A 14,244-nucleotide genomic window follows, 5' to 3' on the forward strand; every position below is an offset into this window, starting at 1 on the left:
GCCATTTATAGTGCAGACTGACGCCAGTGACTTTGGCCTCGGTGCTGTGCTCAGCCAGGTCGACACTACGGGCCAGGAACACCCCGTTTTGTACCTGAGCTGGAAGCTCTTGCCGAGGGAGGTAGCCTATTCCACAATGGAGAAGGGATGTCTGGCAATTGTGTTGGCTCTGTAGCGTCTGCCGCCATACTTGTATGGATGGCAATTCACCGTGGAAAAAGACCACAACCCCCTCAGCTGGTTACACATCGTATCCGGAATGAATGGAAGGTTGCTATGCTGGAGCCTCGTGCTCCAGCAGTACCACTTCACCATTCACCACAAAAAGGGCCGCAACCATGCCAGTGCCGAAGGCTTATCCCGAGAAAGGGAAGTTGCGGACGGGGGCGGGGGAACACCGGATGGTGCTGTCCCCTAGTGCCCTCTAAAGGGGGAAGGTGTGAAGAACATTCAAGATAATCCCATGTCAATCATTGTGCTCTGTTTGGCGGGTTTTATAGAGATCTTCATGCACAGTGTAATTCGACACTCTTGCAAGGGAGGGGGCAGAGAGGCAGGGAGTGACATATCTCACAGCAGCTGTGAGCTGCACAGGATGGCCCCCTGTGGATTTCAAGCCATGCGGCCTTTTGTGTAAGATACTATAATTCAACACCGAGTTATGGGAATACGATACATCCCAGTGATAAACCAACTAGATTTTTGGAAACCCAAAAGAATGGAGAATGTCACCCTAGTTTTCAGCACAGTCCAGCGCGTAGGGAAAGGGAGATACCCAGCACATCCTTGCGGGGGCCCCTAGGGCCCCGATGCTTGGTATCCACGGGTAGCAGGGGCCCGGCTGGGTTCGATGACACCAGAACCGGACCTCTAGGACTGTCCATTAAGGAGGTATAGCCCATTGTAGTTTTTGGGAGTTTAGACCAGGGGTGGACCACCTCTTCTCACTCCCTGGTGTCTTCCTGTACCAGTGTGGACAAGGGGTGTCTGTGTAGAACTGTACCAATTTGACCTTATGCGTCCTCGAGGGGGTGCGGAACGTCACGGTGCAAAGGGCAGATCCGTATCATGTGCTCCGTCTGACATAATTGTGACGTTAGGCAGGTGGCGGGGTGTGGATCCATCACAAGTGGTGGCAGCGATGGGATTCTGCAGGGTCTCTCTGTTGCCATTTCTTCACATTGGTGGCGGCGGTGGGATTCTGCGGGGTCTCTCTGTTGCAATTTCTTCACAACCTCCCACCTTATCACCCATTGTAGCTTCTATTCAAAGGAAGCAAAAAAAGGAAGAAAACGTCAGAATATGGTTTGCACCAAAATTTACCACTTTTTTAAATTCCTAAAAACTGCTTCACACTAAAGGTGTTTGCCAGAGGAAATACTAAAAAAACTGAATTAATATAATAAATTACAGGGTTCTCCGGTTTCCTCCCACACTCCAAGACATACTGATAGGGAATATAGATTGTGAGCCCCAATGGGGAAAGGGATGATGATGTCTGTAAAGCGCTGTGGCATTAATGGCGCTATATAATTTAGTAAAATAAATAAAAATAAATAAATTACTAATATTGCTTTCTTAGCCCTGGTGCCCTTATCCTCCCATAGCTGCTCCAGTCGCATGTCCTTACCACGATGCTTCCCATCCTGTGCTCGATACAGCACAGTGCTAAGGGGCTTGTCTTTCTGCTTAATTAAGAGAATTAACAACAGAGGGAAACAGAAAAACCAAAAGTACAGAAAACAGAAAAATATTTCACGATCTCTAACTTGTATCTGTGCTATGCCCATGTGAATACATACAAATACAGAAACTGAAATACCATTGCAGGAGTTATTGGTTTGTTTGTTCTTTGCACATCATTATTGTTGATTTCTATTTTTTTTAATGAATAGTCTCTTATTTTTCATTCCCACAAATTCATCATTATATTCCAATACACAATCACTTATGTGTCCGATTTGCAGGAAGCTCGGTGCAATCCAAACCCTTTCTTCCAAAGCACTGCAGAGAATTGATTTAGCGAGAGCGTGAATGCAGGCAGGTGCTGACTTCGGCTTCTGTGAAATACTATCACTGACCTTCTAGGAAACGTCAATAATCTACAGTAGACTGCTCTGCTAAATCATGTGGAATATATATGCAAAATATATAATGCATACATATAGTGTATAAATTCCATACATATATACCATTTGGAGAGTTTTCCATCAGGAGCCACTGACTTGCACTTTCTTTCTCCAACCAGACATTTTTGGAAGCTTGAAACATTTCAAAGCTTCTTAAAAGACTGAACAACTGAACAGCAAGTTGTTGTTTTTTCCATAGAAAAGAATAGAAAGATTATTTTTAGTGTTTTGAGAGTGCTTCATTCAGGCGTTTCTAAGAACGGAGCTCCTCCAAAAATGTTAGAAAAATAAGCAGTGTTAAAATACCCTAAGTACAATTGTTTTTGTTTTTTTGCTGAATTTTTAAAGCAGAAACTCTCCAACCAAAACTTATGTTTTTTTTAAACTACTTATCATTTTTTAAAAAGCTTCGGCTACAAAAAAAATCAAGAGTGAACACACCTTTAGGGCACAGTCAGACGGCTGCAAAAATCGTAACGAGATCGGAACGCAGTGCATGGACTGGCCGGCGGCTCTCCCCACCCGAGTGTGACAGTTGCATAGAAATACATGAGGCTGTCACGCTTGGAACAGGAGAGCCGTCGGCCAGTCCATGCATTGCGTTCCGATTTATACGATCGTCTGACTGCGTCTTAAGGGTATGTGCACGCTGAGTGGTTTCGCTTCAAAGAACACTTGAAAAATTGCTTCAGAACACTTGAAAAAAAAAAACAAATCCTATTTATTTCTAGTGTTTTAGATTTTGAATAACGCCTGGTGGGAGAATAGACTTCTTTGATAGACTTTGATAAAATTCGCTCCAAACTAGGCACCGTCCAATCAAAATGCTGCAAAAAGATCTTCCAAAACTGTTCAAAAACTCTTCAAAACCAATTCAGACAGCAAAAAACTCTCCAAAAAATAATTGTTTCCTGAAGCAGTTTCCACTTCAAAAAGTTGTCGTTTTTTTACTGCATTAAAAAAATAAAACCTCAGTTTGCACACAGTCTTACATGAATGACCGATCATTTATTTCCTAATTGTCACTAGACTGTCTCCATCCGTTAATTTATGATAAACTGATGCACTTCCTAATTGTTAAATAATTAAATCTAATTGCCGTAATTGTTTTACTGCTCGTTCAATAATTTATTGATAACTGAAATGTGGAGTAAAGTATATTTAGCGATTGCCCATTTATAACTGTTTGTTATTAGAGTTAGTAGACGGCAGACGATCTGTCGTATTATCAGAGGAGAGTGACGTGTTAATTATGGATAAGAATTAACATTTTACTGTGGATAAACACATATCATGCATGCAAAATACATCATGTAAACTATAGATTATACATGAAAGAGATGAAAATCAAATACAATAGTATTAGTGATAAGTGCGAGTAAATTGTATTCCCTATGAAAAAAAAACAATTCTTGCCCATTTTTCCTTATACCTCTATGTTGTGCCTTTTCTCTGTTATTCCTCATAAAAGTTTATGAATTAATTGACAATTTTGACACTTTCCAGTCAGCGCTGCCCTTTTCAGACACACGTTTTGACAAGAGGAATTGTAATTTTTTATTTACATTTTTTAAGACAAAAACGCTTCCAAAATGATCAAAAAGATATAAGAACAGCAAGTCGTTTTTACATAGAAATTGATGATTTTTCAGGCGTTTTATTTTTGAGTGGACCCGCTCCAAAAAAGCCTGAAAAAAAGTTGTGTGAACTTAAGGTAAACTTTCACAATTCCCAAAGCAAGTAGCTAGAAAAGTATAAAGGGCTGTATATCATGACAAAGATCATTAATAATATCCCAAACATAATTTCTTATGTTGTTTTGTTTTATTTCTAATCCATTTTTTAGTTTAAATATTTACCTTCTTGAATCATTGGTACTGGATGAAGCTGGGAGACCATATATTAGGTCTGACGAGCCATAGGGAGACACTTGCTGCTGAGCAGATACTGATGTTTCTCCCAGCAACTTCTCAGGTTTTCATAGCACTGACGTTCGATTTGCTGATTTGTGCAATTACCTGAAAGTTTATTACCTTTGAAACCATTTTTCTAGGTTAATACAAATAAGCAACTTTTTAAGTATTCTCTAAGAAAATCATTGTACTTTCTGTGTAAGCAGATCTTTATCTACCTGGTTGATGTAGCCGCAATTTTTTTCATTCAGACATTAGTTTAAAAAAATGTTATCTGAACTGAACTGGGCAGCACTGATAGGGTATGTAGATTGTGAGCCCCAATGGGGACAGTGATCATGTCTGTGGAATTAATGGCGCTATATAAGTGAGAAAAATATATAAATAAACTGCCCAATTGAATTACATTGATCCGAGTGCTGGCAGTTTTTTTGATGGACAGCACTTGGACTGAAAATACGGTGGTGTAAACGCAGCATTACACTGAAATGATATAAAGAAATCATCCATTACTGAAAAATACAGACTATTTTTCATCCCTATTGTCATCCGTTTTTACACATCAGCAGTGAATAAAATTTACAAGACCAAAAACAGCTTCCTATGTTAAGAATTTTAATGTATCTGTATGCAAATTGCCTCTTCGGAGAAAAAGAGGACTTGTACTCTATAGCGCCACCTAATAGGTGGCGCTATAGAGTACAAGTCCTCTTTTTCTCTGAAGAGGCAATTTGCATATTAAATTTCCCAGAGGAGCATTGCATGGCGAATAAGCCTCCTTACCTTGACGTGCCAGAGCTGGTGTGTCACTCTCCATAAGGAGAAACGCTACCCCTTAGACCTCAATGTATCTGTAAAAATCTGGATCCGATCTTTTTTGCATACCCATAGACTTGAATAGGTGAGTCTCATCCATAGCATGGAAAAGACTAGTTTTTGGTCTTGTTAATTTTATTCACTGCTGATGTATAAAAACATATGTCATACGGATGACAATACAGATGAAAAATCGTCTTTTTTTTTTCTGTATGAAAATCGGATGATTATTTTATACTGTTGTGTTAACTTAGCCTAACAGAGAAGGTTGACAGAAAACAGATCTGCTGAACTCTGAACTTGTAGGTGAACAAGCAAACAAATAATAGAGCAGTAGAACCATCAGCTCAGTGTAAAGTAGCAAGATCTGGCTACAATATAGCGCCCTGATCAGCTTCAAGCGTTCTTTCCAGGGCCCCGTCTCCCCCATGTATCATGTGGACTCTTAAAAGTCCAGTAATAACTTTAACTCTTGGAACTTTACAATAACCTTCTGCCCTGAGTTATATAAGAGACTCTCCCAGCATTTTCTGTTGTGCAGAGATGGAGGTGTGATCTGTACTTCATCTCTTGGAATTGAGCTTATAATATACAAGGAAGCCTACTATGTTCTTGTACCCAAAGACAGACAATGTCGGGAAGGATCATAAATAAAGCCCAAATTTTCATTCTTCAGTCTCTGTGTGTCTTAAGTAACTCAATGGCTCCAGGGGTGCAACTGAATCCTGTTTCTGGAGACTCAAACAAAAACTTGGATGGAGTTGTGAAAAAGCCTGATTGTTAAGGCTCGTGCACATGACTGATTTTCTCGTACGAGCGCTATCTATGGTTTTCACGGATAGCACTCGTATCCATGATAGTCTATGGGGGGCTCTGCACATGTTGGATCGAGAAAAAGATCAAAGGCATGTCTGATTTTGATCCGAGTGTCGTATATCCCTAACAACTGGACTATTAGAATTTCTGAGCTATTCAGACTAAAAGTGAATGGCACCAGGATGATAGCGGGAAGTAGAGGAGCAGCTTCGTCTTGCCCGTCCCCACTCCGCGATCATCTTTGGTTTTCATTAGTTTCCTGTACTTATTGTCTCTTTGTGGATCGCAGAATTCTGTCACTATCATAATACTGTACGCAATGAAAGATGGACCCTAAATGAAGTGGTTCTTCATTCCGCAGACATTCTGTAGGTTCAGAGAAGTCCCCAGGCAAATCACTAATGAGGAAGGATTTGGAGATAATTGTAGGCAATAACCTTTGCATTGAATTGTAATCTCCATCTGACAGTGTGGCTGCTAATGTACACATGGGAAGAAAACTAATCACTGCTAGTTTGCTCTTTGGATTCAGCCTCATTCACTTTCAGATCTGGTCTTGTCCATGAGAGATCTCCAGGAATCTTATGTTGTAGCCTGGCCAGTGAGCAATGAAGAGGAGGCTATTGGCAATGAGGCTAAACTTTTATTTATTTATTTATTTTTCATTTGTATCTGGCATGGAAAGTTATGAAACTTTGCAAATCACTTTATTAGGGGAATTGTCTTCATTTCTGTAAAAAATTGCAGTTAAGCGGCTTCCAAACACTGGCTTTTCCCAGTTTATGTGCCTTTAGCTGCATTGATATCAGAGCGTACCTATTTGGAGGACAGATGATGGCAGTGAAAGGGTCAGTGCAGCACCTGTGTCTCACTGAGGGCTCATTCACACTTCTGATTTTTCTACATAGGAGAAAAACGGACCAAATTTAGGGAAGTCTAGTGTGGATTAACGAATAGTGATATTATTCCTCTTTGTCTAAGGTGGTTTAGAGGTTAAAGTGGTGTAGCGATGAGCTAGGGCAGGAGACCCCAACCCCTGAGGTGTGACTGTCTGACGGCTCGGTGCACTAACGCCAAGTCTAACCATGAAGAGCAGAGCTCTAGATGACGAGTTTTGTGAGTAAATCAGATGCTATGCAGTCCCTAAGAAAAAAGAAACCTATAACCTTCAGCAGAAGAGCAACATGCTAAGTGCATCCCCTACAAGGCCCGACTATCCTGCTGCTGCCCCCCACAGAAGAGCAGAACCAGGCACACATATACCCACTGTGGTGGCGGACAGGTAAATGTGGGGGGCCGGGGGTGGGATTAGATAGGCGGTTGTCAGAGGTGTTTCTTGATGCTGGATGCGATAATATGGTGGGAGTGCTTGATGCGAGAATAACAAAAGGGGGTAAGGAGGGAGCCCCTGGATATAAGAGGGAGGGGGGACTCAATGATTACTGTGCTGGAGCTTTAGCTGTCATTAGACAACAAATGGGATTACTCTCTGGGGTGCTGGATGTCACTATTGTGGGGTAGGGTGTTGAATGTCCCTAATGTGGAGGGTTCTGGATATCACTATTGTGGGGGAAGGCATTGGATATCACTAATATGGGGGCACTGGATGTCATTACTGTTGGGGAGGGCAATACATATTCCTAATGTGGGGAGGGTCACCACTGTGGGGGGTGCTAGATGTCACTACTCTGGGGGGGCTGGATGTCACTACTCTGGGGGGGCTGGATGTCACTACTATGGGGGAGGGCAATAGATGTTCCTAGTGTGGGGGTGCTGGATGTCACTATTGTGTGGGAGTGCTGAATGTCATTACTGTGGGGGAGGGTGTTGGATGTCACTAATGTGGGGGCACTCAATTTCACTACTTTAGGGGAAGGCAATAGATGTTCGTAGTGTGGGGGTTTGCTTGAAGTCACTACTTTGGGGGAATCCATTGGGTGTCACTAATATGGGTGCCCTGGATGTCATTACTGTGGGGGTTCTGGCAGGGCCGGCTCCAGGTTTTTGAGAGCCCTGGGCGAAAGAGTCTCAGTGGGCCCCTTTGACACATACCACGCTTCATGATGCACAGATACCACAGAGAAATACACTGCTCAAAAAAATAAAGGGAACACTTAAATAACAGAATATAACTCCAAGTAAATCAAACTTCTGTGAAATCAAACTGTCCACTTAGGAAGCAACACTGATTGACAATCAATTTCACATGCTGTTGTGCAAATGGAATATACAATAGATGGAAATTATTGGCAATTATCAAGACACCCTCAATAAAGGAGTGTTTCTGCAGGTGGGGACCACTGACCACATCTCAGTACCAATGCTTTCTGGCTGATATTTTGGTCACTTTTGAATGTTGGTTGTGGTTTTACACTCATGGTAGCATGAGACGGACTCTATAACCCACAGGAGTTGCTCAGGTAGTGCAGCTCATCCAGGATGGCACATCAATGCGAGCTGTGGCAAGAAGGTTTGCTGTGTCTGTCAGCGTAGTGTCCAGAGGCTGGAGGCGCTACCAGGAGACAGGCCAGTACACCAGAAGACGTGGAGGGGGCCGTAGGAAGGCAACAACCCAGCAGCAGGACCGCTACCTCCGCCTTTGTGCAAGGAGGACCAGGAGGAGCACTGCCAGAGCCCTGCAAAATGACCTCCAGCAGGCCACAAATGTGCATGTGTCTAAACAAATGGTTAGAAACTGACTCCATGAGGGTGGCATGAGGGCCCGACGTCCACAGATGAGGGTTGTGCTCACAGCCCAAAACCCGTGCAGGACGCTTGGCATTTGTCACAGAGCACCAGGATTGGCAAAGTCGCCACTGGCGCCCTGTGCTCTTCACGGATGAAAGCAGGTTCACACTGAGCACATGTGACAGACGTGACAGAGTCTGGAGACGCCGTGGAGAGCGATCTGCTGCCTGCAACATCCTTCAGCATGACCAGTTTGGCAGTGGGTCAGTAATGGTGTGGGGTGGCATTTCTTTGGAGGGCCGCACAGCCCTCCATGTGCTCGCCAGAGTTAGCCTGACTGCCATTAGGTACCGAGATGAGATCCTCAGACCATATGCTGGTGCGGTTGGCCCTGGGTTCCTCCTAATGCAGGACAATGCCAGACCTCATGTGACTGGAGTGTGTCAGCAGTTCCTGCAAGATGAAGGCATTGAAGCTATGGACTGGCCCGCCCATTCCCCAGACCTAAATCCGATTGAGCACATCTGGGACATCATGTCTCGCTCCATCCACCAACGTCACTTTGCACCACAGACTGTCCAGGAGTTGGCGGATGCTTTAGTCCAGGTCTGGTAGGAAATCCCACAGGAGACCATCCGCAACCTCATCAGGAGCATGCCCAGGCGTTGTAGGGAGGTCATATAGGCACGTGGAGGCCACACACAATACTGAGCCTCATTTTGACTTATTTTAAGGACATTACATCAAAGTTGGATCAGCCTGTAGTGTGATTTTCCTCTTTAATTTTGGGGGCGACTCCAAATCCAGGCCTCCATTGGTTAATAAATTTGATTTCCATTGATGATTTTTGTGTGATTTTGTTGTCAGCACATTCAACTTTGTACAGACCAAAGTATTCACTGAGAATATTTCATTCATTCAGATCTAGGATGTGTTATTTGAGTGTTCCCTTTATTTTTTTGAGCAGTGTATATATAGTACAATGCCGAAGATTTCACTTCTTACATTACATGAGTGATATCTATTGTAAATTCTACAATAACTCAGAAACCGGCGAATCCTCGCAGCGCACAGTGCAGACCGGACAGTATAGTCCTCCATACAGTATTATGAGCCCCATATAACGCTCCATGCAGAATACTGGTTCCCATATAATGCTCCATACAGGATACTGGTCCCCATATAACGCTCTATATAGGATACTGGTCCCCATATAACTCTCCATACAGGATACTGGCCCCCATATAACGCTCTATACAGGATACTGGCCCCCATATAACGCTCCATACAGAATACTGGCCCCCATATAACGCTCCATACAGGATACTGGCCCCCATATAATGCTCCATACAGGATACTGGCCCCTATATAATGCTCCATAGAGGATACTGGCCCCCTTATAATGCTCCATACAGAATACTGGCCCCCACATAATGCCCCATGCAGGATGTCACCCTCCCATATGCCCGACGGTGAGTGGGACCCCCCCGCCTGCTCAGGGCCCCGGCACGTGCGCCGGGAGCTGACGCTGGGCCTGGGCTCTGGATATGACTCACAACTATCCCTCAAAGCAGAAGGTGGCTCTGTAAGTAAGATATGTTACAGACTCTTGATCAAGGGGTTAACACAAATATCCCATAATGATGGGGATGGAGTTAATAATCTTATCACTGCAGCGCTACAGGCTGAGAAAATACTCTTTGCAGATAAGATAAGATAAGATAAGATAAGATATACTTTATTTTATCCCGGAGGAAATTGCGGTATCACAGCAGCAGAACACAGATCTCGAACATGACACATATAATAACAAAACATTTGGAATGCTTTAGACATTGCTTTTCAGACATTTGTTAAACACCCCCATAGCTGTTGGAACAAACGATCTCCTGTATTTTTCCTTTTTACACCTTAGTTGTATTAGGCGATTGCTGAATGTGCTCTTCTGTTTCGCAAACAGTTCATAAAGCGGGTGTGTGTTGTTGCCCATTATAGCTCTGCACTTCTTCTTAATCCTATCCTCTACCACCTCTTCAAAAGTCCCAAGCTGTAGGCCCACCGTCGCGCTAGCCTTCTTTATAAGTTTGTTGAGCTTGTTGGCGTCAGCAACACGCACACTGTTACCCCAGCAAATTATTGCCGCAAAGGTGGCACTAGCCACAATGGATTGGTAGAACACCTCAAGCATTTTGCCACACACATTAAAAGACCTTAACTTCCTTAGGAAGTACAATCTACTCATCCCCTTCTTGTAGACCTTCTCCATGTGGCACTTCCAGTCTAGCTTGCTATCCAGGTAAACCCCCAAATATTTGAAACTGTCCACCATCTCCACATCCTGACCGTCAATGGTAACAGGTAGGCATACCTTCTTGCACCTTCCATAGCTCATCACCAACTCCCTGGTTTTCTTAACATTTAGTTCTAGATGGTTAGCCTGGCACCATACTACAAAGTCCGCAACCACCCTTCTATATTCCTCTTCGTCCTGGTCCTTCCCAATACCGCCAACTATCACAGAGTCATCCGAGTACTTCTGGAGGTGACAACGGTCTGATTTATACTGAAAGTCAGCTGTGTACAATGTAAAGAGGAATGGCGACAGCACTGTTCCCTGCGGGGCTCCGACACTGCTCAGTACACTATCTGATGTAGCCGTCCCCCACCTAACAAACTGTGGCCTATCCGACAGGTAGTCAATTATCCAATTCACAAGTCCCTCATCCACCGCCATTTTAATCAACTTTCCTCGCAGTAAGAGTGGCTGTAATGTGTTGAACGCACTAGAGAAATCAAAGAACAAAGCACGCACTGTGGTTCCATCATTGTCCAAAAAGGAATGTACTGTTTGTAGCAGAGACGCTACAGCATCGTCCACACCCAGTCCCTGCCGGTACGCAAACTGAAGAGCATCAGTATGCGCCATCACCCTCGGACACAAGTGAGCAAGTACTATTCTCTCCAAGGACTTCATCGCATGCGATGTTAAGGCCACCGGTCTATAGTCCCCCGGGGAAGCCGGGAAGGTAGTCTTGGGAATCGGCACCAGGCAGGAAGTCTTCCATAGCACTGGTACTCTCTTTGATTGTAAGCTCTGGTTAAAGAGATGCTGGAAGACAGTACATAAATCATTTGCACACACTCTGAGGACACGTGGACTGAGACCGTCAGGCCCTGCTGCTTTGCCAATGGCCAGCTTACTAAACTGGTCCCTCACGTCATTTTTGGAGACCGAGAAATGATCTATTTCACCCCCTGTTAATTTAGCTAGTTGTTCCCCGGCCTCCTCCCCCTTCCCTGCTGCTACCGCACCTTTATTGCTGAATCTATTGAAGAACTGATTCATTTCATTAGCCATTGTAAGTCCACCACCCCCCTGCTCCGACCTTGCCTTAAACCCAGTCACTAGCTTCATTCCAGCCCACACCTCTCTGGAGCTTTTTTGTGCAAATTGATTTTCTAATTTAACTCTGAATGCCTCACGGGCAATCTTAATTTTCCCCTTTAGGTCTCGCTGTATAATTTTCAATGCCTCCTTGTCCTTCCTTTTAAAAGCCAGTTTTTTCATGTTTAGTAAATGTTTCAACTCTATGGTTGATCATTAAACCTTGCCATGAAAATGCCTCCATTTCTGCTGTGGATTTTCTATCAATCAGCCCTATGATAGTACAATCACTCAAATCCTAGAAAAATCTCTGCTCGTCATCATTGATCTGAAGTTTATCGATGATCATTCTGGTAATTAAAAAATATTGGATTGTTAGTTAAAGATGAGAAAATTCTCCGCGCCCAGCACTGGGCCATTTGCAGTGCTAGGAGATATGCAGCACAGATGCATTAATAATAAATCACAAAAGCCTAGCTGGTGCCAATACAAAATTAGACAAATTAAAATGATATATTACGGTCATAGCCGCCAAAAGGACAGTGAAGTCCCAAAGCATCTGCAGCCCGGCATCCAGTTACCTCGCAATGCAGCTGTGTAGTCAATTCCCTGCAACACCAGCCGCATTACTAGACATCTGTCCCTCTATAGCGGGTAAATGATTGTATGTACACATGTCGTCAGCATGCACACCCCTGGATGTATTATTTATGTTAGTAATGAACCTGAGTTAATTGGACTTTTTATTAACCAAGTCATAACCGATGTTAGGAAAGTCTTTATTACCATTCTTATCGGTGGACATGGGGCCATTGTGCAGGAAGGGTCCAGACATGGCGTTTGGCTGTCAGCACTTGCTGTGTGTCAGAGGCTTTAAGGTGCCCCTTGTAGATGACCAGTGACAACCAAATTAAAACAAAGATCCAAAAAGTTACAGATATGCCCTGGTTGCAGTGACCCTAGGGTGCCTGAAATCAGTGAAGATGGGATCCCACTAAGTGAAGGCACATTTGCTGCGCTTTTACTTCTATCGGGCCAACTGGCTACAAAATATCTGGAAATTTTTCGGGTCGGATTTCTTGAGCTTATGACATGGTTCACATTGTTATTTATTACATTTTTTTGCTTCATTTGGATTTTATAAAATATATAGTGTCCATATAGTGCATAAAGTTACATAAAGTGCATCCTGCAGATCTACCCTATGAAGAAGCGATGGCGAAACGCATGTCGGGCACATACTAGTAGGAAATACTAAATACTAATTGTTATTTATTATAATTTATTACAATTTTTTGCTTCACTTGGGTTTTATAAAATATATACTGTTCATATAATGCATAAAGTTCATAAAGTGCATCCTGCAGATCTGCCCTATGAAGAAGCGATGGTGAAACGCACGTCAGGCACATACTAGTAGGAAATACTAATTCGGGCAAACACTTCTCTATTTTTGAGTTCTCTGTGCTCTTCATGATGAATAGGAATAAACCTTATTACTTGATTATTTGAACAGTTAATGTATGTCTTATAGTAATTATTCTGAGCCTGTGATGAAAAAAATCTAATACAAGGTCAGACTATTAACTATGTACTCACCTGTCGGCCCTGGTTATAGTAGGACCGTCCTTTGTAATTTATTTTAATTATGTAATTGTAATATAAATAAAGATTTATATTTCTTCTATGATTAAGTGTTAGTCATTTTTATGGGCTTATACATTCAGTGTTCAGAGGCTATACTATTAGCATATACCTAATTTCATGTAGATTCAGCTTTTATGTAGTCAATATTTGTTTCTGAAGTTCAATTCTAATTTTCCCCCTCAACCAAGAGGACGTTACCAGAAATTAATCTCTATTGGCAGTTAGTTTTGTCATTTCCCCAGTAGGCAGTAACATAGAGAAGAAAAAGAACATGCCCCAGAGACGCCTACTCCCATCTTTCTCTCTGTGTGACATGTAATGACACAGTCCTGCTGTCCTCTGTAATCTCTGCACCTACTGTATAGAGTATATCGCAGAGCATTGTGTCATTACAAACACCTCTTGCAGCTTTCATCTCACTGGAGTCAGTGTAGGGGAATAGAGCAGACCTGTGTATCATTATAAACACCTCCTGCAGCTTTCATCTCAGGGCACTGTCAACTCTGCTCTACTCTGACTCCTCCACACTACTTGCAGTGAGATGAAAGCTGCAAGAGATGTTTGTAATAATACACAGGTCTGCTCTATTCCCCTACACTCACTCCAGTGAGGTGAAAGCTGCAAGAAGTGTTTGTAATAACACACAGCCCTGCTTTACCCCCCCCCCCACATTGACTACCTTGAGATGAGCGCTGCAAGAGGTGTTTGTAACAACACACAGCTCTGCTTTACCCTCCACACTACCCCCCCCCCGCACTGACTACCTTGAGATGAGAACTGCAAGAGGTGTTTGTAATAACGCACAGCTCTGCTTTACCCCCCCCACACACACACACACTGACTGCCTCAA

The sequence above is a fragment of the Phyllobates terribilis genome, unplaced genomic scaffold (assembly GCF_046119375.1).
Source record: "Phyllobates terribilis strain yellow unplaced genomic scaffold, ASM4611937v1 Scaffold_12__6_contigs__length_324123572, whole genome shotgun sequence".
NCBI classification, from domain to species: Eukaryota; Metazoa; Chordata; class Amphibia; order Anura; family Dendrobatidae; genus Phyllobates; species Phyllobates terribilis.